The 26,398-nt window shown below is 41.2% G+C and overlaps 1 protein-coding gene across 2 annotated transcripts in view; it reads left to right on the forward strand.

The window, feature by feature from the left end:
* SLC25A26 (solute carrier family 25 member 26) overlaps positions 1-26,398 on the forward strand; it is a 198,550-nt gene that overhangs the window by 101,015 nt on the left and 71,137 nt on the right. The gene's annotated exons all lie outside the window — the stretch shown is intronic.

The raw sequence follows: 26,398 nt of genomic DNA on the forward strand, positions 1-26,398 counted from the left end.
TGCCCAAAAAATTAATTTGCATAAAATTTTACATAGGTCTTTTTTAGACCGGTCAGGGGTGGGGGTATTAAAAATGGGGGACTGAGACACTTTTTTTTACTGCCCTCTGGCCGCCCATCCAAACTGTAAAATAACAGCTGGACGCATTTTTAACCCAGTGTGCAGATTTGACATATGGCAATGGTTGTCAACTCTCCCATTGAGCTCAGTGGGGCCCCGCTGAAACCATGTACAATGCACGTGATTGCGGTGCGATAGTGCTGCATTATAGGGTTAAAATAGGCAGTGAGGAGGTGATATAATGCTCCCTCACAAGCTGTTTTACTGCTTAAGAATATGGAAATACAGGCGTGCCTCGGTTTACGAACGCCTCAGTTAACGTAATTTTTGGTTTACGATTGGAAATCCATTGAAAATAATGCCTCGGTTTACAAATTTTTTTTTTTGCAATACAAACGGATTAATTGGTTTTCAATGCATTTACAAATTTTTTTTTAATCCTGTCCCTATACAGTACTACACCTTTAAAGTGCACTTTATAAAGAGTTTTGAACACAAGACTTTTTTTTTTTACTTTTGTCTGACCTCCAGAACGGATTAATTGGTTTTCAATGCATTTATAAATTCATTTTTAATCATGTCCCTGTACAGTATTTATGCCTTTAACCACTTGCCGCCCAGCCATTGTAGAAATACGGTGGCAGGGCGGCACTGGCAGGCAAAACCACGTTTTAAAACGCGTGTTTTGTAAACAGATAGGGGACGCGCGCGAGGCACGCCGCCGCCCTATCTGTCCCGCCGATCACCGCCGCAGATGTCAGTCGCCGGGTCACAGCCGATCTTTACCGGCTGTTTCCCGGCGATCGGCGGCAAACAGTGACAGACAGCACAGCTGCAGTAGCTGTGCTGTCTGTCACTTCCCTGACAGCTCGAGGATGAACTGATCGAGAAAGAAGAGTTTCTCTCTCTCGATCAGCCTTGTCCCGTCCAGCACACACCCCCTGCCCCCTAGTAAAACACTCCCCTCACTCAGATAACCCTTCCCTGCAAAATAAAGTTAACCCCTTCCTCCCCATTGCCATTAGTACAGTGTCAGTGTTTTTTTTTTTTTTTTGCACTGATCACTGTATTAGTGTTTTTGGGGATGTCAGTGACCCCAAGTCAGTACCCCCCAATGTCAGAATGCCCGCCGCAGTCCCGCCATAAGTCGCTGGTCACTGCCATAAGTCACTGATCGCCTCCATAATTCGCTGATCACCGCCATTATTAGTATATAAAAAAACTAAAAATCCCAGTATCTTTCCCGCCATTTGTAAATGCTATAACTTTCATGTAAACCAATTAATTTACACATATTGGGTTTTTTTTTTAGCAAAGACATGTCGCAGAATGCATTTTGGCAGAAATTTATGACTAAATTTGATTTTTGCATTTTTTTTTACTGGACATGTTTTATAGCAAAAAGTCCAAAATATTGTTTTTTTTTTCCTCAAAATTGTCAGCCTTTTTTTTTATAGCGCAAAAAATAAATACCGCACAGGCAATCAAATACCACCAAAAGAAAGCTCAATTTGTGGGGAAAAAAAGGATGTAAATTTCATTTATGTACCTGTTGCATGACCGCGCAATTGTCCGTTAAACTAGCGCAGCGCTGTATAGCAGAAAAATGGCGTAAATTGCAGTATTTATACCATAGTTTGTAGACGCTATAACTTCCACACAAAGCAATCAATAAACACTCATTGGGATTTTTTTTACCAAAAACATGGAGCAGAATACATTTTGGCCTAAATTTATAACCAACTTTGAGTTTACTATATATTTTTTATAGCTGAAAGTAAAAAATATTGTTTTTCTTCAAAAATGTTTGGCTTTTTTTTGTTTATAGCGTGAAAAATAAAAAGCACACAGGTGATCAAATACCACCGAAAGAAAGCTCTTATTTGTGTGAAAAAAAGGACGTAAATTTTGTTTGGGTGCAGCATTGCATGACCGCGCAATTATCAGTTGAATTAGTGCAGCGCCGAGTAGCAAAAAGAGGCCTGGTCATTAAGGGGGGTAAATCCTCTGGAGGTCAAGTGGTTAAAGTGCGCTTTATAAAGCGTTTTACCTTTTCCTGACCTCCGGAATGGATTATTTGGTTTTTAATGCATTCCTATGGAAAACTGTGTTTCGGTTTACAAATTTTTCGCAATACGAAAAGTCCCGCAGAACACATTAAATTCGCAAGCCGAGGTACGCCGGAACTTTAGGCTCCATGCATACTATTGTTTTTTAAAGTGTAAATAAAACACGCTGGTAGTAGCATTCAGGAGCATTTAGGAGTGTTAGCGTTTTTATAGTACATGTAGAGGGAAAAAAAGCTAGAAAGAAGCTGTTAGGAGCGTTTACTAGCGTTTAGGAGCATTTAGCATTTTGTTCTGCTGGAAAAACCACTGCAAAAACAATTTTTTTCTGCTCCTAGATGCTGAAGCTCAAAAAATGCTAACAGCCTAAAGTAGTGTGTATGGACACATAGGATAACACTATTTCGCTTCTAGGAGCAGAAAAAAAAGCTAATAACAGCTTCTAGGAGCGTAAAAAAACTCTAGTGTGCATGGAGCCTGAATGTCCAAAGTCTGAATATAGGTGTACTTTCAAGCAGACCTTGGAAATGTAATGTCTGCTTCTTTTCAACCTCCCCTCCCCCTTTAATTCTAATGCAAGTTCTGGTTTTAGGTGTATATAAAGCCCAAAGTTTTAATTTCTCATTTTGTATACAGTAGGAAATGGTTGAGACACTTTTTTATTATTTTTGTGTTCTGTCGAGGGAATTTCCCTTCACTTTTCTGTCCCAGAGATGTAGCCCAAACGCAAGTGTCTCTATTCCAAGCAAGATATTTGTCACTAATGTCCCTCCCTATTGCACGATTTCCCCTCATATCCTGTTCTTGTGACACTTTAAAAATGCTGTATTTCCCATCACTTTCTGTACTTAAATCAGAGTTCCAGCGAAAAATAAAACTCAGCAGCTACAAAAACTGTAGCTGTTGACTTTTAAAAAACAGACTCTTACTGGTCCCTCAATCCCGCGGTGTCCCCCCGCAGCCCGTTTCACCAGCCACCATGTGTTCCCGGTGCCGGCATCTTCAGTGTGGGCACCCGGCTATGACAGTTTGCAGCTTTACAGCCGGGTGCCCGCTGTGCATGTGCGAGTAGCGCTGCGTTTTGTGAATGGTCCCGCAGTCTTCTGGGACCTTTCATGTGACCCAGAGGACTAAAGGGGGGGGGAACAACAACTTCCACTTCCAATCGCAGCAGAAGTGGTAGTGGGTACCTGTCAGTTTCAGGTACCCGCTCCACCCACCCACTCCCCAAAGGTGCCAATCCTTAACAGGGAGCGGGAGACCAGTCCTTAAAGCAGATCTTCCCCTTTTGGGTGGAACTCTGCTTTAAGTAAATGAATACCAGGACCAATAAAGAGGGTGAATCTCCCATTAGGTGCATAGATGGAAATCAGAACTTTATGCATAGTATAGTCTAACCCTTCCCCACTCTTTTAAAAAAAAAAAAAAAGACAACCAGCCATAGAAATCTACAGGACATCAAGCCATACCGCACAACTTTCTGCGTAAGGGTAGGAGCACAGCTAGACGACAGTATAGATCCAAGTGCAGAAAAAGCCAGCATGCCCATTTCAAATCCAGATAGATCATTTATTGAAGTTCCATATCAGAACAGAACACCGGTTGTCACCTTGATCAATAGAGCCCTTGTGGCCTCGAAACGTTGGTGTTATGTTCTGAATGATAGGGGTCTTCAAGTGCTATTAAATGCTCAGGATTTTATTACTGTAATGCTTTATCTGCCTCTTGCCCCTTATCCTCGAACACTTACCTGCAGTCTTGTTTCACTGCTTCTTGGTTCTCTGATCTGTGCTATGTAGTGGATTGTGATAAGACAGTCCACGTTTTATTAGATGATCAGTAAAATGACAATTTTATAGTCTTGCTACTTTCTGTTTCTTGCTCTTTAAATTCCTTACTCTCTTAAGTAAACAATCAGATGTAAGTTGACAGAACAATGATAATTAAGATGGCGCCTTCATCCGGAGTCTCACCCTAGGTGACTCATTAGAAGAAAAGTATCTTTTAATGTAAACAACCTCCCCATAAAAGGGAACGAGTCGTTTTGGGGACAATGATTGGAAGATATCAACACGGATGGAAGAACACACAGAAACCTAGTGGACTTTTCACCCAATCAATGTATATGCTTTGCCTGCATCATGAGACCTATAAATGTTACTGTTAGTTCCTCAATAAAACAGAATTTTAGGTAGTTAGCAAACTGCATTTTTGTGCCAGTGTCTTACTTCTACGTGCACATATTCTCACATTAATTAGGCTCACTGGTAGATCACAACAGCTGTGGTCGGTAAGTGACCGCATCCAAAACAGCTATTCCAGTCTTTTGGGTTCTACAGGTGGGTCTTGAGGACAGCAAAGTGATTGACTCCTGATTACTTTGAGGGAGTGGGGGCATGGCTTGCCTGTTCTGTGGATGCACGTAGTACTTTCTGGGAGCACACGCATGGGTGTCTTCTTAGCAGCCGGTAAGCTAAGGAGACACCCACAAATCGGAAAATACCCGCTTGAGGACCAGCAGCAGGAGTAAAGAGGCTATTAAAAAAATCAAATTATTTAAAGTGGGTGTAAAGGCAGAAGGTTTACTTTTTCATGCAGCTTTCACCCAGACCCCCCCCCCCCCCCCCTTATACTCACCTGAGCCCGATCTCGATCCAGTGATATGCACAAGAACAGCGGCTCTTTCTGCTCTCTCCTTCCTCATTGGCTCAGGCACAGCAGCAGGAACCAATGGCTCAATCACAGCCAGTGAGGAAGGAGCGAGGAGCAGGGCTGAGCCATGCTCTGTGTGTCTTTTAGATGCAGAGCCGGCTTTGAAGCAGGCACGCACAAGTGCCCCCAAAGCAAGCAGATTGCTCTAGGGGCACTCGGTGGGGGATGAGGGGAGGAGCCAGGAACGCCGGGACAGGACCTGAGAGGAGAAAGTTCGGAGCTGCTCTGCCTTTACAGTCACTTTAAGTGTGGGTCTCCACTTCAGAAAAAAGTTAGGGCTTTCAGTAAACTATCTGGCTCTGAACTTGGCATGCTGGCTTTTTCTACACCTAGACATGCAAACCTGACAAGGGTTTTAATCTTTCACCTATCCAAAACCAAAAAATGTTTTGACTTTGAATACACTTTAAGCACACCAAATGTTCCTTAGTGGTATAAGAAACTATCCAACATCCACCAAAGAAAGTAAATCAACCTTGGTGGACTGATCCTTTCTTTTCGCAGTTTAAAATACCTCTTCAACCTAAAAGCACAGGTGTTTCTCTTTTATAATGCTTTATACTAACGCTAATACTTTCAAAGGTTGAATTTATCATACTTGAAATCTCTTTCCTGGAACGAGAAAGAGGTCCCCTGGTCCTTGCTTTGCCTAAAGTAAGCATAGCAGGGCTGGAAGAGGGGGTTTCTATGTCGAGGGGATTAAGCATCCTTTCAGACATGGAGTCTTATAGCTGTGGTTTTTCTTTTTCTGCCATTAGAGGAATGGAGAAATGTCACCCTTGAGATGTTCCACATCTGCAGATCACCATAATAATCACACGGGGCTTCCACTGGTGTGAAAAGTTTTAGAGTGCATGTGCTATGTCTGTACCAGGCCACAAAGTTTACAGTTGGGTCTAATCTCCGGCAGACGGTACGGAGGAAGTCAAAGTTTGTGTAAGATTGTATACGTCTATCGATCTAAGAATATGACGTTTCATATTTGATGTTATCTTCACTCTGGATTTCCATTCATTTTACATTGTCATTGTGTTTTATGAAAATGTTATTCTTTTGTAATTGTTTATTTTTTCTTTCCCAATATACAGTTGTGTTCAAAATAATAGCAGTATGTTGAAAAAAGTGAATAAAGCTCAAAATCCTTCTAATAGCTTTTATTTCCATACACACAAATGCATTGGGAACACTACACATTCTATTCCAAATCAAAACATGAAGAAAAATATATCAAATTTGTGTTGTTCCTCTAAATAAATTGAAGAAAAGTGAATATTAGACTGTTCAAAAAAATATCAGTGTTTGCATTCTTCTTTACAAACTCAAACATTCACTATATAAACTGAAAAATGTTTGAAGATTTTGCTTTCCTTTGAATCACTTAATGAATATTTGGTTGTAGTCGCACTGTTTCTGAGAACTGCTGTACATCTGTGTTGCATGGAGTCAACCAACTTCTGGCACCTGTGAACAGGTATTCCAGCCCAGGATGATTGGACTACATTCCACAGTTCTTCTCTATTTCTTGGTTTTGCCTCAGAAACTGCATTTTTGATGTCACCCCGCAAGTTTTCTATTGGATTAAGATCCGGGGATTGGGCTGGCCACTCCATAACGTCAATCTTGTTGGTCTGGAACCAAGATGTTGCACGTTTTCTGGTGTGTTTGGGGTCGTTGTCTTGTTGGAATACCCATTTAAAGGGCATTTCCTCTTCATTGTAAGCCAGCATGACCTCTTCAAGTATTCTGATGTATTCAAACTGATCCATGATCCCTGGTATGCGATAAATAGGCCCAACACCGTAGTATGAGAAACATCCCCATATCATGATGCTTGCACCACCATGCTTCACTGTCTTCACAGTGTACTGTGGCTTGAATTCAGTGTTTGGGGGTCGTCTGACAAACTGTCTCTGGCCACTAGACCCAAAAAGAACAATCTTACTTTCATCAGTCCACAAAATGTTGCGCCATTTCTCTTTAGGCCAGTCAGTGTGCTCTTTGGCAAATTGTAACCTCTTCAGCACATGTCTTTTTTTCAACAGTGGGACTTTGCGGGGGCTTCTTGCAGATAGCTTGGCTTCACATAGGCGTCTTCTAATTGTAACAGTACTCACAGGGAACTTTACACCTTCTTTGATCTTCCTGGAGCTGATTGTTGGCTGAGTCCGCGCCATTTTGGCTATTCTTCTATCCATTCGAATGGTAGTTTTTCGCTTTCTTCCACGTCTTTCAGGTTTTGGTTGCCATTTTCAAGCATTTGCGATCATTTTAGCTGAGCACCCTATCATTTTCTGCACTTCTTTATATGTTTTCCCCTCTCCAATCAACTTTTTAATCAAGGTACGCTGTTCTTCTGAACAATGTCTGGAACGACCCATTTTCCTCAGAATTTTAGAGAGAAATGCACTGTAACCAGCGTGTACATTTGCTGCCTTCCTTCCTTAAATAAGGGCAATAATTGCCACCTGTTTTTCAAAGAATGAATGACCTCACTAATAGAACTCCACACTGCTATTATTTTGAACATGCCCCTTTCAATTAGTGATTCAATTACACAGAATCAGCAGCATGCATGTCATGACTGTTGGGTCTGTTGGATTTCTATTACTCTACTACACCTGCTAGTAAATTATTTGCCATGTAGAAATATCATTTCTACCAAAAACAGTGATTGATCAGGTTAGTGATGTCTGACTGCTATTATTTTGAACACAACTGTATGTGCTGTAGACTGCAAGGCTCTATTTGTTATGTATAATGGATCACACTTACTAATACCACTTGAAAGTTGCAATGGGAGTGCCTATGCTGTCATTTTGTGGGTGTAAGGGAAGGATACATGGAGGGGGCTTACAAGAAAGTGATTTAGGTGGGTGTTTAGTACTTTAGAAAATAGGCAAGAGCCAGAGCAGTGGCATGGAGACTAACAGAGGACAAATGTTGTGTCCCTCCTAATGCTATGCAGTCATTTAGACCAGAATAAGACATCACATACAATCATCATTGTTTGTTTTTTTTTTCAACCTGTGGGTTGAATAAAAAAGTGATCAGAATGCCCCATCCACCCATTTGATGTGGATGGGGGAATCCTCCCCGCTGTGCTATTGTGTTCTGATCCTTCCTTGCTACCAGAATACAATGTTCAGTGGCTAGCTATAGCTGGTGGCACTGATTGTGAAAAAAACAACAGGCTGGTTGTACAGATACCATTGCCCAAAAAATTGGGTTTTAAAGAAGAGAGAAGATAGGAACCACCTCCCCAATAAAAATTGCTCCTTCTTTAGCAAGATTCCCATGACAGAAGCCTCTACTGCCTAAATGGTCCTGGCTGTAACTGATATATCAGTTTAAGATGGATTAACCACTTCCCGACCGGCCATTGCATATAAACGGGCGGACAGTGGCACTGCAGGGTCGGGTGGCCGTTTATAAACGGCCTCCCCGCACCCTGCTTGTGCGCGCTCCCTGGGAGCGCGCAGCACCGCAATCCGGTGCCCGCTGTGTCCTCCGGACACAGTGAAACACCGATCATCAGCCGGGACCTCTGTACGAGGTCCCGATCATGTGATCACTGATTAGCCAATCAGTGATCACATGCAAAGTAGTACGCAAGATGTCACTTGTGACATCATTGCTTACTACGTGTGAAATCTGTGAATGATCACAGAGGTCACATGGTACAAGGCTATTCACAAAAGCCTTGTACCATGTGACAAGCTGTGACCAATCACAGCTCACTCAGTACTTCTCAATGAGTGCAAGAATGCACACAGAGAGAAAGAGAAATGATTGCTTTTACATCCTATATGGGTGTAAAAGCAATCGGTGTAAAAAAAAAAAAAATCTTCATCACCCCCCACAAGTAGTACAGTGTCACCATGGTGACACTGTACTGCTAGGGTGACAGTATTTAAAAAAAAAAAATAATATGAAAAAATAAAATAAAAATGTAAAAAAAATGTTTAAAAATTATAATTTTTGGTTATAAACTAATTTGGATTTTTTTTTTTTACTAAAAAGATAACGGAATAAATTTTGGCTAAGATTTCTGATGAAATATTATTTATTTGCAAAATTTTATAAAAAAAACACTTTTTTTCAAAATTTTTGGACATTTCATTTACATAGCTAGCAAAAAAAATACAAATCCCAGTGGTGAATAAATACCACCAAAATAAAACTTTATCTGTCTCAAAAAAATGGTAAAAAATTAATTTGGGTACAGTGTTGCATGACCGCGCAATTGTCATTCAAAGTGTGATAGCGCTAAAAGCTGAAAATTGCCCCGGTCAGGAAGGGGGTAAAAGTGTCCGTTCTGTAAGTGGTTAAACCTTTAAAGATCGTATTTAGGTAGCTCCCCCAGATTTAATACAATTAAAACATTGCAGGATGAACATTGGGGTCTGTTTTGGTTACCGCAGGATCCTTTAGAAGCAAGTACCAAAATGGGGTTTTTGTATCTGGAAAATTACCGCAGGTAATGCTTTTACTTTAGAGCTGAATAAACAGCAATGAAATATGAATCATATTTTCCTGTTTTATGAGCCAGTAGTGGTCTGTGTTACAGTGCCTATCCACTGAAGCGATGTTGTCTTTGGAAGTTTTGCTGAGGGTAGAGTTAATGTGTATAACAAATGTTGAGTGAAGAAGACAGTTTTGGAATGTGATTTGCGCCTACTACCATCAGGTTTGTTTACATTGCCGAAAGCCGAGGATCAGCTTGTTGTTGTAGGACTAACACCCCGCGGTGCATGGAAAAAAAAAAAACTCTATTGTGTTTATTTTTAGAATTTATTGTCAAAAATTTGCAACAAACCACTGGATTCATTAAAATAACTTAGCAAAGTTTGTATCTTGGAGGATCTTATAGCCCCATGGGTCTTGTATTTCAAAGTGTCTGATGGGAAAAACTCTCAGACGGTACGGAAAAACTCTCAGACGGTATGGTCTGTACTGCCATGCAGCAACCAATAAGATTCAAACACGGGGGGGGTAAATGACATCTATGTGATGCCGTAAGGCACGTTAAATTTCAGTGCAATTTACCGTTGCAACAGAACTTATTGATGTGAATGGGCCCAGACTCTCTAGCTGTAGTTTTCGGGATGGAATCAAATATGATTGACTATTATAAGATGTGATTGATTTTCAGCATATCATATTTGAGATATGGCTCAATTTGCTAAGTAATAATATTCAAAATCTATCATAAAGATAATTTTTTTCAAGAAGAGGCGGTGAAAAATTGTCACAAGGCTGAAAAATCGCAGTATAGTGAGAATAAAGTATCATAGCTTAATGCAATAAAGAGTATGTAAACCCAACATTTTATATATTACTAATATGTGCCTGCTGTACCATGTACTTGTATGAAAAAGTATCCTGTTCTTTCTTTTGCTTCCTTTGTGTGAAATCCCTAGTGATCCTGCCAGTCCTTCTGCTGTCCTATTGAAACTGACCACACTGGGCATGAGAGCACAGTGTGGTCCATTGTTTATCTATGCTGGGAACTCCTTCTGCTCTTCTCCAATGATCAGACTTGTCCTGACATGCCCCCCCCCCCCTTATGCACAGCCATTCACTGGGAAGACCAGTGTGCTGCTGCTTCTCCTCCTCCCCCAGGTCAGACTTTGTAGAAAAAAATCACATAAAACTGCTGAATATAAATTATGCAGCTGAAAACAGAGGAAATATCACTTATTAAAAAAGGGAACAAAAAGTATTTATAAATTTTTTTCATCTATCCAAAAAATGTTTTGACATTCATTTCTACTTTAAACTGAATGGGTTGTTTTACAAGGTGAGATTTTACAATCAGTTTGAGATTACTCTAAAAAAAAAAACTACCAAACAAAAACTCCCACTGGGTGGGGCACAACACTTTTTGTGGGGGTTTGGGGCATTACGTATTTTAAAGTCATGTACACTATTATACGTTCTCCTAATGCAAAAAAAAGTACACTATCAGCTTGTTATATTAGTGATTAGTACAGTTCACAGCCCTGATTTCTAATTTTTATCAGACAGAAGTATTGAGTATTCCTTTAAAAACTCAGTTTCTTATGACAGTTTTAGTTTTTAAGTAATAGCTTTTTTTTTTTTTATTTAGCCAGTCCGCTTTCAGTATTACTATTCTTTTTTTGCCCTTATTTATCCCGATTCTAAAACTCTTTTGAAGATTCCTTGAAATCAAAAGCAGTTTTTTTATGGGAGGACATGCAAGTATTTTTTTGGATCATTTTAAGGAAACTGCGCCAACAGTGGTATTTTCTCCATTTTCTTACCTTCATTGTGAGAGGTTTGACACAAAGCCCAGCATTCTCATCACAAAGTGGTAGACTCCATGGAACAGGTTCATACACGTTGTGTTATGTAAAGGTTTTCTGGTGAAGTTTGAATCATTCTCCCCTCTTACTACGCGTGAAGTTTGGAACGTGGCCTACTGGCTTCAACTTCACAGATAAAGGGGCCTGGAAACACATTATCTAAATATTGCAGAATGTGTTGACAGAGAATGAATTTTAAAATCTGCCTAATCAGTTGTTTAAACTATCCAGATATATAATTTGGCATGGTTAAAGTATAACGCTTGGGCAAAAAAACCTTCTCAGTTTAAGTTACAACGCTAGCTTAGGCCTTATAATCACTGCTGCACCATTCTTCATCTTCAGCACCTTCACTATCTAAATTGCAATAGGTTATGTTAGCATGGCAAGCAGTGCTGCCTTTAGAAAACTTATATAAAGTTTGCTTAAAAAAAGTTATTTCTGGCATAACTAACCCCCCATCCCTTCCACCCAATAACAATCCCTTCTAATACACCTTTTCACACATCTAGGTTAGGTATCACGTGGCCCTCTATAGCCCCTCTGCAGATAGTGGAGACTAGTGATCCACCTCTACAGTCCAGGCCCACTGTCCATTCTTTTTGCAATAAATTGTGTCATGACACTGCCCCTTGAAGTCTTTATAGTCAGTGGACTCTTCTTACAACCAATGGGAAGTGTCTGTCACCAGGAATCAACTAGGGCATTCAAAATAGGATCCTCTCACACTGAAATCCTAAAGAACCTAACGTGTAATGTGACTGTGAATTTAGGTAAAAAAAATTGGGACATTTAGTTAAGTTTTTTTCTTAGTTATTGGGTTAGGCCAAGGTGGAACCATCAGTGACGTCATCACAGGCGACGGCCGAGTGCAGTGGTACTTGTAGCGGTTGTCTTTCCGGTTTTCCTTGTGAGTACCCGATGGTATTTTAAATAAATGTTGCCTAGCCATTTTCTTTACCATAGAGAGGATCCTGCAACCATCCACCACTGTTATCTTCCATGGACGTCCATGCCTTTTTATGTTACTGAGCTCACCAGTGCGTTATTCTTTCCCCACAATGTACCAAACTTTTAATGTTGCTGCTTTTTTTCTGATGGATTTGTTTCATTTTTGAAGCCTTACAATGGCCTGTTTCACTTGCATGGACTGCTCCTTTGAGCACATGATGTAGGTTCACAGCAAAAGATTCCAAATGCAAATACCACACCATACCATAGAATCAACTTCAGACCTTTTACCTGCTTAATTGATGAAGAATTAATGGAGTAGCCCACACCTGGCCATGAAACAGCTTTTGATTCAACTGTCCAGTTACTTTTGGTCCCTTGAAAAATAGGGGATGGCTACTCTTAAGAGCTGTAATTCCTAAACCCTTCCTCCAATTTGGATTGTACATGCCCTTAAATTAAACCCGAGAGTGTGCACTTTCAGCCCATATCCATGATAGAACTATAGCTTGAATATGTTTTGGTAAATACATGAAAAAAAAAAAAACTAAAAATGCGCCTGTGTCCAAATATATATGGACCTAACTGTGTATATAACTTCTATTGAGTGCTCCTTTGACTTGGCTGTGAAGTTATCATTGACTGTAGGGAGGATACAAAAAAGGTTCTCCTCATCAGCCTGTTAAATGTGCCTTGACATGGGTGTAAACTATCTTACTGACAACTTTGCATATCTCTTGAGGTTACAAGCATGAAATGTCAAAACAGGAGTCTTTTCACACTTCATAATGATATATATGTGTTCACTGAAGCCTGGGCTCCTTTGTTTAAACAAATACTTTGCAGAAATGTCTCTAATTACTTGATAAGAACTTGTTGCCAAGCGCCAGATGAAGCTTCTTTACGTCACAAGCCCCAGGAGTCTCCCATTAAATCAAATATTTGTTTCCCGCTGCAGTGTATCTCAAGGGTAGTTATACAGAACAGGCGTACATATACAGTAAATCCGCCACACCGACTAGTTTTTATTTTTCTATCTACTTCCATATTTATCGTTTGGCCATCCTGGGAAATTGCTGTTCCTAAGATGTGTCCTAAAATACGCACTTCCTGCTGCCAGTTCTGGACCTAAACTCTTGTGGCTTCATCAAATTATTTCACATCAGTAGGCTAATTAATCTGTTGAGATCAAAATGACTTTAAAAAAATACATTAAAAAAAGGTTTCTGCAAAAGAAGATTCTTAATACTTACCTTCCTGACTGGCGGCACGTCCTCACTTTGCGGTTTTAAACTTATACAGTATCTCACAGAAGTGAGTACACCCCTCACATTTTTGTTAATATTTTATTCTATCTTTTCATGTGACAACACTGAAGAAATGACACTTTACTACAATGGAAAGTAGTGAGTGTACAGCTTGTATAATAATGTAAATTTGCTGTCCCCTCAAAATAACTTAACACACAGCCATTAATATCTAAATTGCTGGCAACAAAAGTGAGTACACCCCTAAGTGACAATGTCCAAATTGGGCCCAAAGTGTCAATATTTTGTGTGGCCACCATTGCTTTCCAGCACTGCCTTAACCCCCTTGGGCATGGAGTTCACCAGAGCTTCACAGGTTGCCACTGGAGTCCTCTTCCACTCCTCCATGATGACATCACAGAGCTGTGCTTCTCCACCTTCCGTTTGAGGATACCCCACATATGCTCAATTGGGTTTAGGTCTAGAGACATGCTTGGCCAGTCCATCACCTTTACCCTCAGCTTCTTTAGCAAGGCAGTGGTCATCTTGGAGGTGTGCTCTGCTTCAGTATGTCACAGTACATGTTGGTATTCATGGTTACCTCAATGAACTGTAGCTCCCCAGTACTGGCAGCCCCAGACCATGACACTCCCACCACCATGCTTGACTGTAGGGAAGACACACTTGTCTTTGTACTCCTCACCTGGTTGCCGCCACACACGCTTGATACCATCTGAACCAAATCAGTTTATCTTGGTGTTATCAGACCACAGGACATGGTTCCAATAATCCATGTCCTTAGTCTGCTTGTCTTCAGCAAACTGTTTGCGGGCATCATCTTTAGAAGAGGTTTCCTTCTGGGACGACAGCCATGCAGACCAATTTGATGCAGTGTATGGTCTGAGCACTGACAGACTGACCCCCCACCCCTTCAACCTCTGCAGCAATGCTGGTAGCCCTCATATGTCTATTTCCCAAAGACAACCTCTGGATATTACGCTGAGCACGTGCACTCAACCTCTTTGGTCGACCATGGCGAGGCCTGTTCTGAGTGGAACCTGTCCTGTTAAACCACTGTATGGTCTTGGCCACCATGCTGCAGCTCAGTTTCAGGGTCTTGGCAATCTTCTTAAAGCCTAGGCCATCTTTATGTAGAGCAACAATTCTTTTTTTCAGATCCTCAGAGAGTTCTTTGCCATGAGGTGCCATGTTGAACTCCCAGTGACCAGTATGAGAGATGAGAGCGATAACACCAAATTTAACACACCTGCTCCCCATTCACACCTGAAATCTTGTAATACTAAAGAGTCACATGACATCGGGGAGGGAAAATGGCTAATTTGGCCCAATTTAGATATTTTCACTTAGGGGTGTACTCACTTTTGTTGCCAGCGGTTTAGACATTAATGGCTGTGTGTTGAGTTATTTTGAGGGGACAGCAAATTTACACTGTTATACAAGCTGTACACTCACTACGTCCCATTGTAGCAAAGTGTCATTTCTTCAGTGTTGTCACATGAAAAGATAGAATAAAATATTCACAAAAATGTGAGGGGTGTACTCACTTCCGTGAGATACTGTAACTACTGGCTAAATTTTTACATCTGACAAACTTTAGGGTAGTGTTTCAAATGCTTGATTATCCATTATGTGCAGAGGTTGTTCCTTCTGGTCACCCCTACGTAGTAGTGACATAGGGGCCTGCTGTTAGAACCAGTGTACATGGTGGGGGAAGCAGGCATCTGAGACACCAGACTGAATGCTAAAGTTTCTGCTGTAGTCCATAGTTCTTAAAGAGAGTGAAGTGAAGACTCTCCAGCTGCCAAAGTGGTAAGTACTTAACCACTTCAATACCAGGCACTTTTACCCCCTTTCTGCCCAGGCCAATTTTCAGCTTTCAGCACTCTCGCACTTTGAATGACAATTGCGCGGTCATGCAACGCTGTACCCAAACTAAATTTTTTCATTTTTTTCACACAACTAGAGCTTTATTTTGGTTGTATTTAATCACCACTGGGTGTTTTATATTTTGCTGAGTTAATGAAAAAAGCCTGAACATTTTGAAAAAAAAAACATGTTTTTCTTCATTTCTGTTATATAATTTTACAAGTAAATAATTGTTCTTCATAAATTCAGGCCAAATGTATTCTGCTACATTTCTTTGGTGAAAATAACCCAAATCAGTATTTATTATTTAGTCTGTAGGAAAGTTATAGAGTTCACAAACTATGGGATATATCTGAAAATTGATCAATCCTGCAGTAGTGACAGCCAGTCTAATTTCCTGTGGCCCAAAAATGTCAGAACAGTACAGATATCTCCCAAATGACCCCTTTTTGCAAAGTAGACAGTCCGAGGTATTTAATAAGAGATATGGCGAGTTTTTTTTTGTCATTTTTTTTGTAAAATGAAGAAATTTTCTTTCTTTTTCTTTGTTTACATACTGTCACCAGTGCAGTACAGGCTCCTTCATATACAAATTATCTGATTTCCAAAACCAGGCATTTTGTGTCTGTAGTTGGTAGTCAGTGTGACATGATGCTATACACAATTGCTATTATTTTTAATTCTGCCAAGTTCCATGCCCCCCCTTTGTGTCTCAGTTGTCTCTGCTGCAGGGGCAGACTGACAACTCATGGGGCCCCTGGGCAATAGGGGATCATGGGGCCCCTGTGTCCTTGCCCAAACTCAACAAAGTCTATGAAAAAGGTACCAGGGGCATCTCATGGGGCCCCCTACTGACCCCGGGCCCTCGGGCAGTGCCCGAGTTTCCAAATGGTCAGTCCGTCCCTGCTCTGCTGCCATCTTCTAGGTTCCTTCATCAAGCCCATCATATTTTTTCCTTTACCTCTTGTGGGCCACTGACGCAGCTTACGGATGTCAGACGTGTACACCACAAAGTCAAACTACTCTCCAGGCTACTGCTAACCCTCCCACCCCCTTTAAATATTTGTTTCCATTTTAAAAAAAAACCAAAAAACTTCCTGCTGCCCCATTACTCACCAAAACCTGTGATTACATGATGTTCTGGAGCGGAGTCTTGGTGTACATGGGGTGGGTCCTCCTTAGGGCACACTTTGGTGGACACTTCCTTTTTCACTCCTATACATTTTTCCCTGTATTCAGAAGAAGATTCTGCAGCCATGCCAATGGGATGAGACCGGTCAGCGTTGGCACAATTTGGGGTGCTGGGTTACCGCCCCCCTACACCTGGAAATGGCACCTGAAAGGGATATGGTTTTGCCCAGAGATTAGCTTTAAAACATGCTAGCAGGAAGAAAAAGAATGTTTTTTGGCAAAATACACATATAAAGTCTCTTCTGCCAAAAATTAGACCTGCTAGCATTCATTTTAATATTTACTTGTGCTATAAGAATGTTCTGGAAATGTGGATATACCTTGTTTATATCTTTTTCTCGTTTATTGTATTTTGCTCATTGTTAATGGTGAAAATTGAAGTTTACAGTTTGTTTTATAACATAGTGGTTTGGTCACATGGGGGCATATCTACCCACTTCTTAAATCTATGGCCTATAACTTCTTCTCACAATTTTCTGCATATTTATCTCAAATGAACCATGAAACAAGCAGATGCCAACATGTGGCTTCAATAACCAGCCAAAAAGGGAGAAACGGAGGAATGTTAAGTAATGTAGTTTGTGGCTTTCAGCATCTAAACATGGAAGTGTTTTAGATATCTTTGTGGTAAGGAATGTGGATGAAGCCTGTGCTGTCAATCATTGCGATGCGGAACATAATCTAGCTGCTTTGTAATGACATGCCTTAAAGAGGACCAGTCATTAAAATTCACACCAAAATCCATAGATCACATGATAGCTTTACCAAATCCCATTATTATTAAAAAAAAACCCAGAAAACTCTTCTTTGAATAAAAACACTACTGCTCCCACCTGCCTTGTGTAACTTAAAGCCCGCTTCTGAACCCAAGATATGTGTAATGGGATGGCTGGACAGAGAACGATATACCCCTCAGATCTGTATGGCGATCCTTGGCCTGCTGTTTATAGGAAGAAAAGTGATAGTGCAGAATTGAATTTCCACACCGCCCCCCCCCCCCCCAACCCACTCCCTATGGGTAAAAACAGTAAATGAAGTCCTACAAAGAGAATATATGGTCTATCAACATAAGGGGTGTCCAGATAAATTTACAAAACTGTGGCGTAACTGGCTGGACACGCCAGGATTAAAACCGGCAAAATTAGTTAGGGACAGGTTGCAGGTGAAGCACATAAGGGGGTAGTCAATAGTTTTTTTTTGGGGGGGGGGTTTGTGTGTGGTAGTTAATGTTGTGAGAAATACGTTCGTAATTAATTGAATAATGACCTAATTGCCTACTGGGCACTTGTACTCCCTTCCTGCCCAGGAAATTTTTAGCTTTCAGCGCTGTCGCACTTTGAATGACAATTGCGCGGTCATGCAACACTGTACCCATATGAAATTTTTAGAATTTATTTCACACAAATAGTGATTTCTTTTAGTGGAATTTAATCACCACTGGGTTTTTTATTTTTGCACTATAAATGAAAAAAACTAAAATTTTGGGGAAAAAAAGAAAGGTTTTCTTTGTTTCTATTATAAAATTTTGCAAACAGGTAATTTTTTTCCTTCACTGATGTGCGTTGATGAGGCAGCACTGATGGGCACTGATAGACTGAACTGATGAGGTGGCACTGGTGGGCATTGATGAGGAGGCACTGATGATGTTGCACTGATATTGGCACTGAAGGGCACAGATTGGCAGCACTGATGGGCACTTTTGGGGCTGCACTGATATGCAGCACTGATGGGCACTTTTGGGGCTGCACTGATCAGTGCTCTGGTTATCAGTGCAGATGTCTGCTTTGACAGTTGTTGGTAATCAGCAATACTTTCCTAACGCTGTGACCGTATTGCCCAAGTGACACACCCTGTTTTTTTTTTTTTCCTGCAACAATGTATGGGGCTGTTGGACAGCTGTTGCTTGGTTTTGACAGGTGAATAAGGTAAGTTTAAAAATGCCCCTCAACTGCTACTGCTGTTGGGCTTCTGGTTTTGCAGCCCAACAGTGCCCTAGTGAAAGTGGCCAAAGAATCTCTCAAACACATTTATATATGTCTGGGGGGGTCCATTTATGTTTGTCTAGTAATAATCAGATGTAATTTATCAGTGTGACCCCCGCCAAGTCAACACTTGGAACTGAAAAGAGCACCTGTGATGAAATCAGTTCGCCTTCTGGGTGTTTGCAACTAATTAATTAGTTAATAATACGTGCGAGCCTTGACAGCTTCTAGATTGTACAGATCGCTTCGCACCTTTCGTGATTTGGCTTTCTATTCCCATTCTTCCATTGCTCATAGGGAACGCAGAGCTTTGTCAGGTGTTCTGCTGATTTACAATGTGATGTCCTCCAGCCTCCAAGCATATTATTTAGTGAGGAATGTTGCATAAGGCGAGAATTTGATCTTGTACACAAGAGCCGGGTTGTGGGTGTCAGGCCAGAACTCTGTGCATTGTTCCGGCCTGAATGCGGAATGACTTGGAATGGAACACACACATTCAGCTAGTTAATAGACTGCACAGCATTTTAATCATGCACATGTTGAAATACAACCACCTGAAAGACTGTGTACAATATCATCTATCTCCTGGAGGATATGGCCGGTGCTGACAGAGAATAGAGGTGAATTAGGCTTTAGGGTTTAGCTTATGACATTTAAATGAAAACAGTGAGGGGGAGGCTAGGTCATTCGTTTTCTTTTTATTTAGGAGAAAGTGCACCTTTTAGGATTGAAATGAGCCCTTGTGTTGCATACATGACTTAACTTGTGCTTAGGAGCTTACAGTCCTAAAACAATTATCAATAGCAGGGGTCTGCAAACTTTCTAAACAAAGGGCCAGTTTACTGTCCTTCAAGGCTTTAGGGGGCCAGACTGTGACCGGTGGGAGTAGAAAATGTTGTAGTGTAGGAGTAAACAATACCTCAACATTAGCGTCAGTGGGAGGAAAAGTGCCCCATCATTGGGGTCAGTGTAAGTAATTATGCCTCATTGTTGGTGCCAGTGGGAGGAATAATTCTTTGTATCACTGGTGTCAGTGGCAGTAATTATAACTATGGCCAATTGTTGATGTCAGTGGGAGGAATAGTTCCTAGCATAAGTAGGAGAAATAGTGCACTAAGAGCCAGATAAAGACAAGCAAAGGGCCACATCTGCAGTTTGGAGATCACTGATCTATAGCAGCCTTTCTTAACCACAGGACAAGTTCCTCCAGAGATTACTAGGGTTTTCTTGAGCGATGAGTAACCACTGACACCAATGATCTTTTAGCTATCGGTAAGATTGCAAATTTCTTGTGACCACAAATGTTAGAAGCATTTTTCCCACTGATTATTACAATAATGCACCTTCAGCTGTAATTATCAACAGGGGTTCCCTGAGACCTGAAAATGATTCCAAGGGTTCCTCCATGTTGAAAAGGTCAAGAAAGGCTGATCACCACTCTTAAGAAGGGCAGCCAGTGACCTCTATTCTTCTCATTGACCCTTGAGTAATTATTAAGCAGGGGTTCCTTGAGGTCTGAAAATGATTTCAAGTGTTCTCCATGTTGAAAGGTTTGAGAGAGACTGATTTATAGTTTAGCCTTTCCATGGAAATGGAAGAGGCCAGCAGTTGTAGAGTTAAAAATGTGTTCTGTGGAGGGCTATGGAGAAATAAAGATTTAGATTTAGTAACACACTTCTGCTTTAGGGTGACAACACTCATTTACTGTACTGCATCTGTGGAGGAGCAGCATTAATGCCCTAGGACAGGAGTTCCGTTGAGACTTCAGAAGATCTCTTTTCTTCCTCTGCATAATGTAGGGAAGGTGTTCTGCAGTCCACAGAAGTGAATTGAGCAGTGCTGATAAACTGCTTGAGATTTCAAGATATCATAGCTTGATTTCTGGTGGGATCAGCAGGTAGTGTTTTGTACTTACAGAGAAGTTTTAACAAAATGCTTTCAGTGCTATATTTAACTGACAGAAAAGGAGCAATAGTAGAAGTTCATTGTTTGACTTTGGACCTGGTTCACACTTATGCGAATTTAAATGCGTTCGAGAAGTCATAGAATCACATGACATGTTAAATAACATGATTTTCTATAGAGGGTGTGCATATATATGCAGTTCAAATGCAGTGCAGGGCCATCCTTAGGTTCTCTGTCATTCAGGGCAGAATTATGGGTCCTTCACAATATCTGTGTTACCTAAACAGTGAAACCGGAACTCTAGGACAAAAGCAGATTTTGCTGCAATGTTCACCATCAATCCAGTGATTTCCCCTGCAGTACTTTATTTTTTCTACCTCCTAGATGTTCTTAGGCATCACTCACCCCACTTACTCTGAGCCCAGGTCCTCCTGGACTTGACCACCATCCCCCCCCCCCAGCCTGTGACTGGACATTGAAAATTGAAACTGCACACTGATGAGAACATCTCTTTGTTGCTCTGCTCTCTCCTGCTTTCAGCACGCTCCTTGGTAGTAGAAGACCTGTTTGGCTGATTGTGCTGCTATTTCTGCTTATACTCCAGCCCTGCATATGTGCATTTATTAGAATTTTTTTTTCATTACCATCACAAGGTGATTAGCTGTCCTAGAGAAGATGGGTGAACCCATGGATGCAGAGGTGGGGAGTAGGCTCTGCAGAAGTCAGGCAACTATCAAAAACAACCACTGGATATGTCCAGGAAAAAATACCTGGGAGAACACTTCTTGCTCGCTTTCCTTTTAACTAAAGGAATCCATCTCACCTTACTTGTAACCAGTAGAAGCTTGCTTACTCACCTTGTAACCAATGGAATCTTGCTCACTTTGTGTAACTATAAATGAAGCTTGATCCACTTGGTAAATGGTGAAGGGTCTATCAAATTTTTTTTCCCTTACACATAGTAAAGTAGTACCCACAAAACATAATTCGGGGAATTTGTTAAAGCATCTGTGGCACTTTTCTGTTGGTATGGTCCTTTTATAAGGTCCTGCAGCAGATTCAAAAAGCCCTGCCACCAGTTTCAGTAGCTTTACTGAAACATGCAACAGAATTGGGTAGTTCTCAGTATCACCGCCTTTCCAAAGTGCACTATGACTGCACCAAATTCAAATATACAGTAATTGTCTCCAGTTTGTACATAAAGAAATTGGAGGTAAATAAGATCAACAGTAAGTTGGTGTACAGAGATGGGCAGAATGATTGTCTCTTAATCAAAAGTTAAAAATGACGCCATGGACCAACACATATCACCTGGTAAGGAGCCTGTTAAACCCTGTATGATGAAGCCGACTCACCTAAAAAATACAGCAAGTGAATGGTGCGATCTGCGTAACTTACGGCTAATTGAGCAACTAGGGCCAAGGAAAGCATGAAAGGAGGTTACAAGGCGGACCAAGCGGCTTATACAAGGAAACAGTTTTTTTTACAATAAAAAAATACACAAAAAACAAAAAGATCAAAAGATTACCATCACACCATATAAAAAGTTGAAAAAGACGTTGTCTAGTCAAAGCGGAGGGCAGTACAGCCAGCACACCACACAAACACCATACTCATCCATGCAATCCGGATTGAACTAATGGTAATAGACAAGGGAGACTAAAGTCCATAAAAAATGAATAGTCACCACTATGGGGCAATAGATCCGTGTCATAAATGCAACCTCAGCTATCCAGAAGTATGAGTGCTGTGTAGGTAATCCTAGGTCCAGTTGTGGACATGTATATGAATAGAGTGAAGGACCACAGACTAAGTGTGTGTGAAAGTTCTTTTGCACAATCCAGTCTGGTAAATGTCATAATAGCAATTGAGCCGTCACTGAGATAAGGCTGCTCTTCCCTGTGATAGTGAGCTTACAATGGGAAAGGTTCACGTGGTCATACGGTAAGCATGTGTGTGTCATACAACTAGGCTCACCCATCCCACTTCGGAGCATCCATAACGGCCGTCAATCCATCCAGGGCATATCGTCTCTTCTCCTTTTCACGTTATGGCAGTCGCTAGAGCGTCTTGCCCTTAGAGGGGTCACAAGGAAGCCTATTGATGTGCAGCCTTTAGTGGCTGCTGGCTGACATCGCCATCTCCTTGATGACATTGATTACATCAGAATGCTTGTCTCTGTACACTGTGTACCATGACGGCATGTTTACTGCTGCTACCCTCTGACCTCCCTACCTGTCACTAATTGTTATGGGTGCTGCCGGCTCTTTAGTGAAGCTGACAGTGGGAAGAGCATGATGAGGAAGCTAAAGGCCTAATTCCCTAACAGGAAAATAAGGATCTTCACCAGTACACTTTAGTAGAGTGATAATCTTGTTCTTTATTCAGATAAAGCAACAGGTATCATAGGCAGACGTTTCGGACCCTTGCAGGATTCCTTTTTCAAGGCAGAGCGATGCATTAACATGAGACTTGGAGCTTAAATAGTACCAATAACCAATCTGAAACAGACACATGTACAAAGCCATGATGTAAGAATGTAGTTTCACTCTCTCTTTGTGATTGACAGCAGGCAGTGGGTGTATTCTGTAGCCGATAGCAGGCTTTCTTTTGGCTACAAGTCAGTCCATTGCCTGCTGGAGAACTGGTGGAAATGCCAGAGGTCTCTCAATTTGATGTGGTGACACAGAATACTTCTGTTAGTGCGATCTGAGGTGTGGCTGGGCAGTGGTTAGTAAATAGCGAGAATACTGCCTCACCCACTAGACATCAAAAGAAGGAAGGGCTCGGAATAGACGTGGCAGTTGCAGAGGTTCTGTCTGCCACCCAAAAAGAGGTGTGAGTTGAGGTACCTGGAGACACTCTGAATGACACCACTGATAGTATCAGAGATTCTGAGGGTGAAAGATATGATCTGTTAATGATTGATATTGCTAACAGTGGTATTGGTGACTGTGACATTGTGATGAGTAAACCAGTGAAAATTATGGTGTTATGCAATGCCTTGTGCTTTGATCAGTGTCAATTGGAAGGACAATTGCCCACGGAGAGTTGGACAACAGGTGAGTTGGAGCTGTATGAAAGTCTCTTGAGGGTTAGTTGCCTGCCTTTGTGGGGTCCCTCCTATGGTCTGATCTTAACAAAGACTGATAAAGAAGACACTGAAGGTATTAGTTGTGGAAAAGCTTCAGGACAGGGAGTTGAGGAGACAAGAAAGATAACGCAACCTTAGAAACTAAGAATAGGCCCAGGAACCCTAAGAGAAAAGGGAGAGGGTTTATTGTAAGGAATAGTTGAAATTCAGGATAGGTCGAGCCTGGAAACATAGGCTGGGCCTACGTGGCTAAGAGGTGCCCTGACCAAAGTGATGGGTACATGTGTTCCTACTGGGTCAAAACAAGGATGGGGGAGTATGTAGCAGTGTGAGGCCCTGTCACTGGGTGAAAATAGATAAAAATGGTCATGAAAAGGACACAGAGTTTGCACATTTGCTGAATGCAGGACTATGGAGCATAGATTTTGAGCAGAGAAAACAGCTTTTGCAGTTTTCTCTGGATTTTTGTATTTATGGATGGGGCTCCATAGTTTGGAGCTTTTGAAAGTGCCCGCATCCTCCACCACTTGTGACACGGGGGATCATTAGCTGTAGTGGCAGCTGCGTTTTCAAGTACGTTTACGTCAGTCAAGAACTATATTTAAGGGCCTGGTAGCTCATGTTTGTTAAAAAAAGGTAAAAAAACAAAAAACCAACATAGGCTTTCCCACACAGGAGTTTTTCTCTAGCCAAAATACAAATGAAAATTATCAAGCCACTTGGCTCTCTCTGGTCAGCAGTACCGTGCTTGCTTGGGTCTCCTAGATCACTGGCTATTCCTTGCATGCAGCTTTGGACTTCTTGAAAACACACAGCCTTGAGCTCCTTAACGCACTCACCCTTGAACTTCTTGGATGCACACAGCCTTAAATGCACACAGCCTCAAGCCCTTTAATGCACCCAGCCTCGAGCTTCTTGACCTTCTATCTATTTTAACCCAGTGACAGGACCTCGCACTGTTACAATATAAATAGCAAATACCCTAGGGCAGCACAGTGGCTAAATGGTTAGCACTTCAGCCTGGCAGTACTAGGGTTGTTGGTTCGAATCCCAACTACGGCACCTCCTGCCTGGAGTTTGCATGTTCTCCCTGTGCATGCGTGGGTTTCCTCCGGGTACTCTGGTTTCCTTCTACACTCCAAAGACATGCTGGTAGGTGAATTAGCTCCTGTCTAAATTGGCCCTAGTATGTGTATGTATGAATGTGAGTTAGGGACCTTAGATTGTATGCCCCTTGAGGGTTAGGGGCTGATGTGAATGTACAATATATATATGTAAAGCGCTGCGTAAATCGACGGTGCTATATAAGTACCTGAAATAAAATAAATGGTGAACAATAAATCGGTGAATAAAGCAAGTTTAATTTACTTAAAAACGTAAACAATCGTCAAACAGAATGAACAATAATCGTTGAACAGAATGACTTTTCCTGGTCAAAAAAAGAGATCTTTCCTAAGATTTAAGTGTAAAAATGGCACCATGTTTTTATTTCCCACACATTTCCATTATTGGTTACAGATCATGCATTCCTTTTCCCTTTTCTAATGAACGGATCCTTTATTGTGTTATTGTTCTTCTAAGTGAAGTTGTTTCACAGAAAACGTGTCAAATATATCTGAGGCCCACAGAAAAGACCACAATGGCCACCACTAAAATACTCTTGTCTAAAGAAGTACAGTTGCCCCAAAGTGAACAATCCCTTTAAGATTTAAACATCTGCTAAAAGTAAAATTTCTATAACGGAAAACTTTTAAAAGTCCTTTTTGCGTACCGTATTCCCTTTTTATGTGCTACACTTGGCTCAGAGAACACCCACAAATGATCACTCACCAAACAACCAGTTGCTAGCGTAACAAAGATCCTAACATTTAAACTGTAATTAGGACTAAATACTGATAAGAAAGAAAATCTGCCAAATAAAACCCAGATCACTTTCTTTTGTGCAAGACACATTTCTTTTTATTGGACCATTTACCATATATTTATCTGAAACTGAAGATGACTGCATTTTCCTCCAGATCTTGAAAAGGGCCTGTATGGAACAGATTGGAAGACGATAAGTGCTGGAGCAAGGCCAGAGGGCTGGTTCCAGTATTCTAAGCATGTCTTAATATGCTTCAAATACCTTTCCCCTTTTCAGCCACTTGTTTCATCTCCAGGGCAATTTAACAGCACAGAGTGCCGCAGTGACAAAGTGTTTTGACATACCCTCCGGCATTTCAAGTTCAGCTTGTGTAAATTCTACATGTGGGGCGCCCGGGGTGATGACAGGTGGAATTTTATTCTCCATCGTATTTATTTTTTCTAGCACAGTTAACACGAGCTCTTGTTCTCCTTACAGAGTGCCTGTTTTCCACTTGGCTCACTGGTCAAGCTAATTAATTTTCTTTCTGTGAGCAATAAACAAGATCGCCTTTATCTTAGAATAAATACATTGTTTCTAGTAATTCCTGCGTTGAAAGATAATCTGTAGCTGAGCGTTGTGACACCAGGAAATTCGGGAAGGAAAAATTCCAGACTTAGAACTTATAAAAAGCTTGACAGTCAAGGCCAAGCATCATTAGTTGCACGTTCAAAGCAGCCATTTTGTACACTGGTCTCCAGAACATCTTGTTTACTGATTCACAAGGAACTAGTGATATCTTCAAGAGAAATTTTACAAGGCAGTTGGTGGGGCAAGTTGGAACAGGGGACCAGAAGTACTAAACAAATGTAGAAGTAGTTTTGGATGAAAAAAAATATTCAGCGAAATGGGTTAACATTATTATTATTATTACATCGAGTTTATATAGCGCCAAAGGGTTTGCTCAGCGCTGTACAATAGGGGGGGGGGGCAATACATGGCACAGTACAACAGTAACAAACAACGTACGAGGGGTAAGAGGGCCCTACTCTTTTGAGCTTACAATCTAGGAGGGAGGGGGTAATGGTACAGTAGGAAGTGGCTGAGGGGAATGAAGGGTGGGAGGAACAAGGG

This window comes from Staurois parvus, unplaced genomic scaffold (genome assembly GCF_062004578.1).
Source record: "Staurois parvus isolate SC_StPar_1 unplaced genomic scaffold, SC_StPar_1.0 ptg000162l, whole genome shotgun sequence".
In the NCBI taxonomy this organism is placed as follows: Eukaryota; Metazoa; Chordata; class Amphibia; order Anura; family Ranidae; genus Staurois; species Staurois parvus.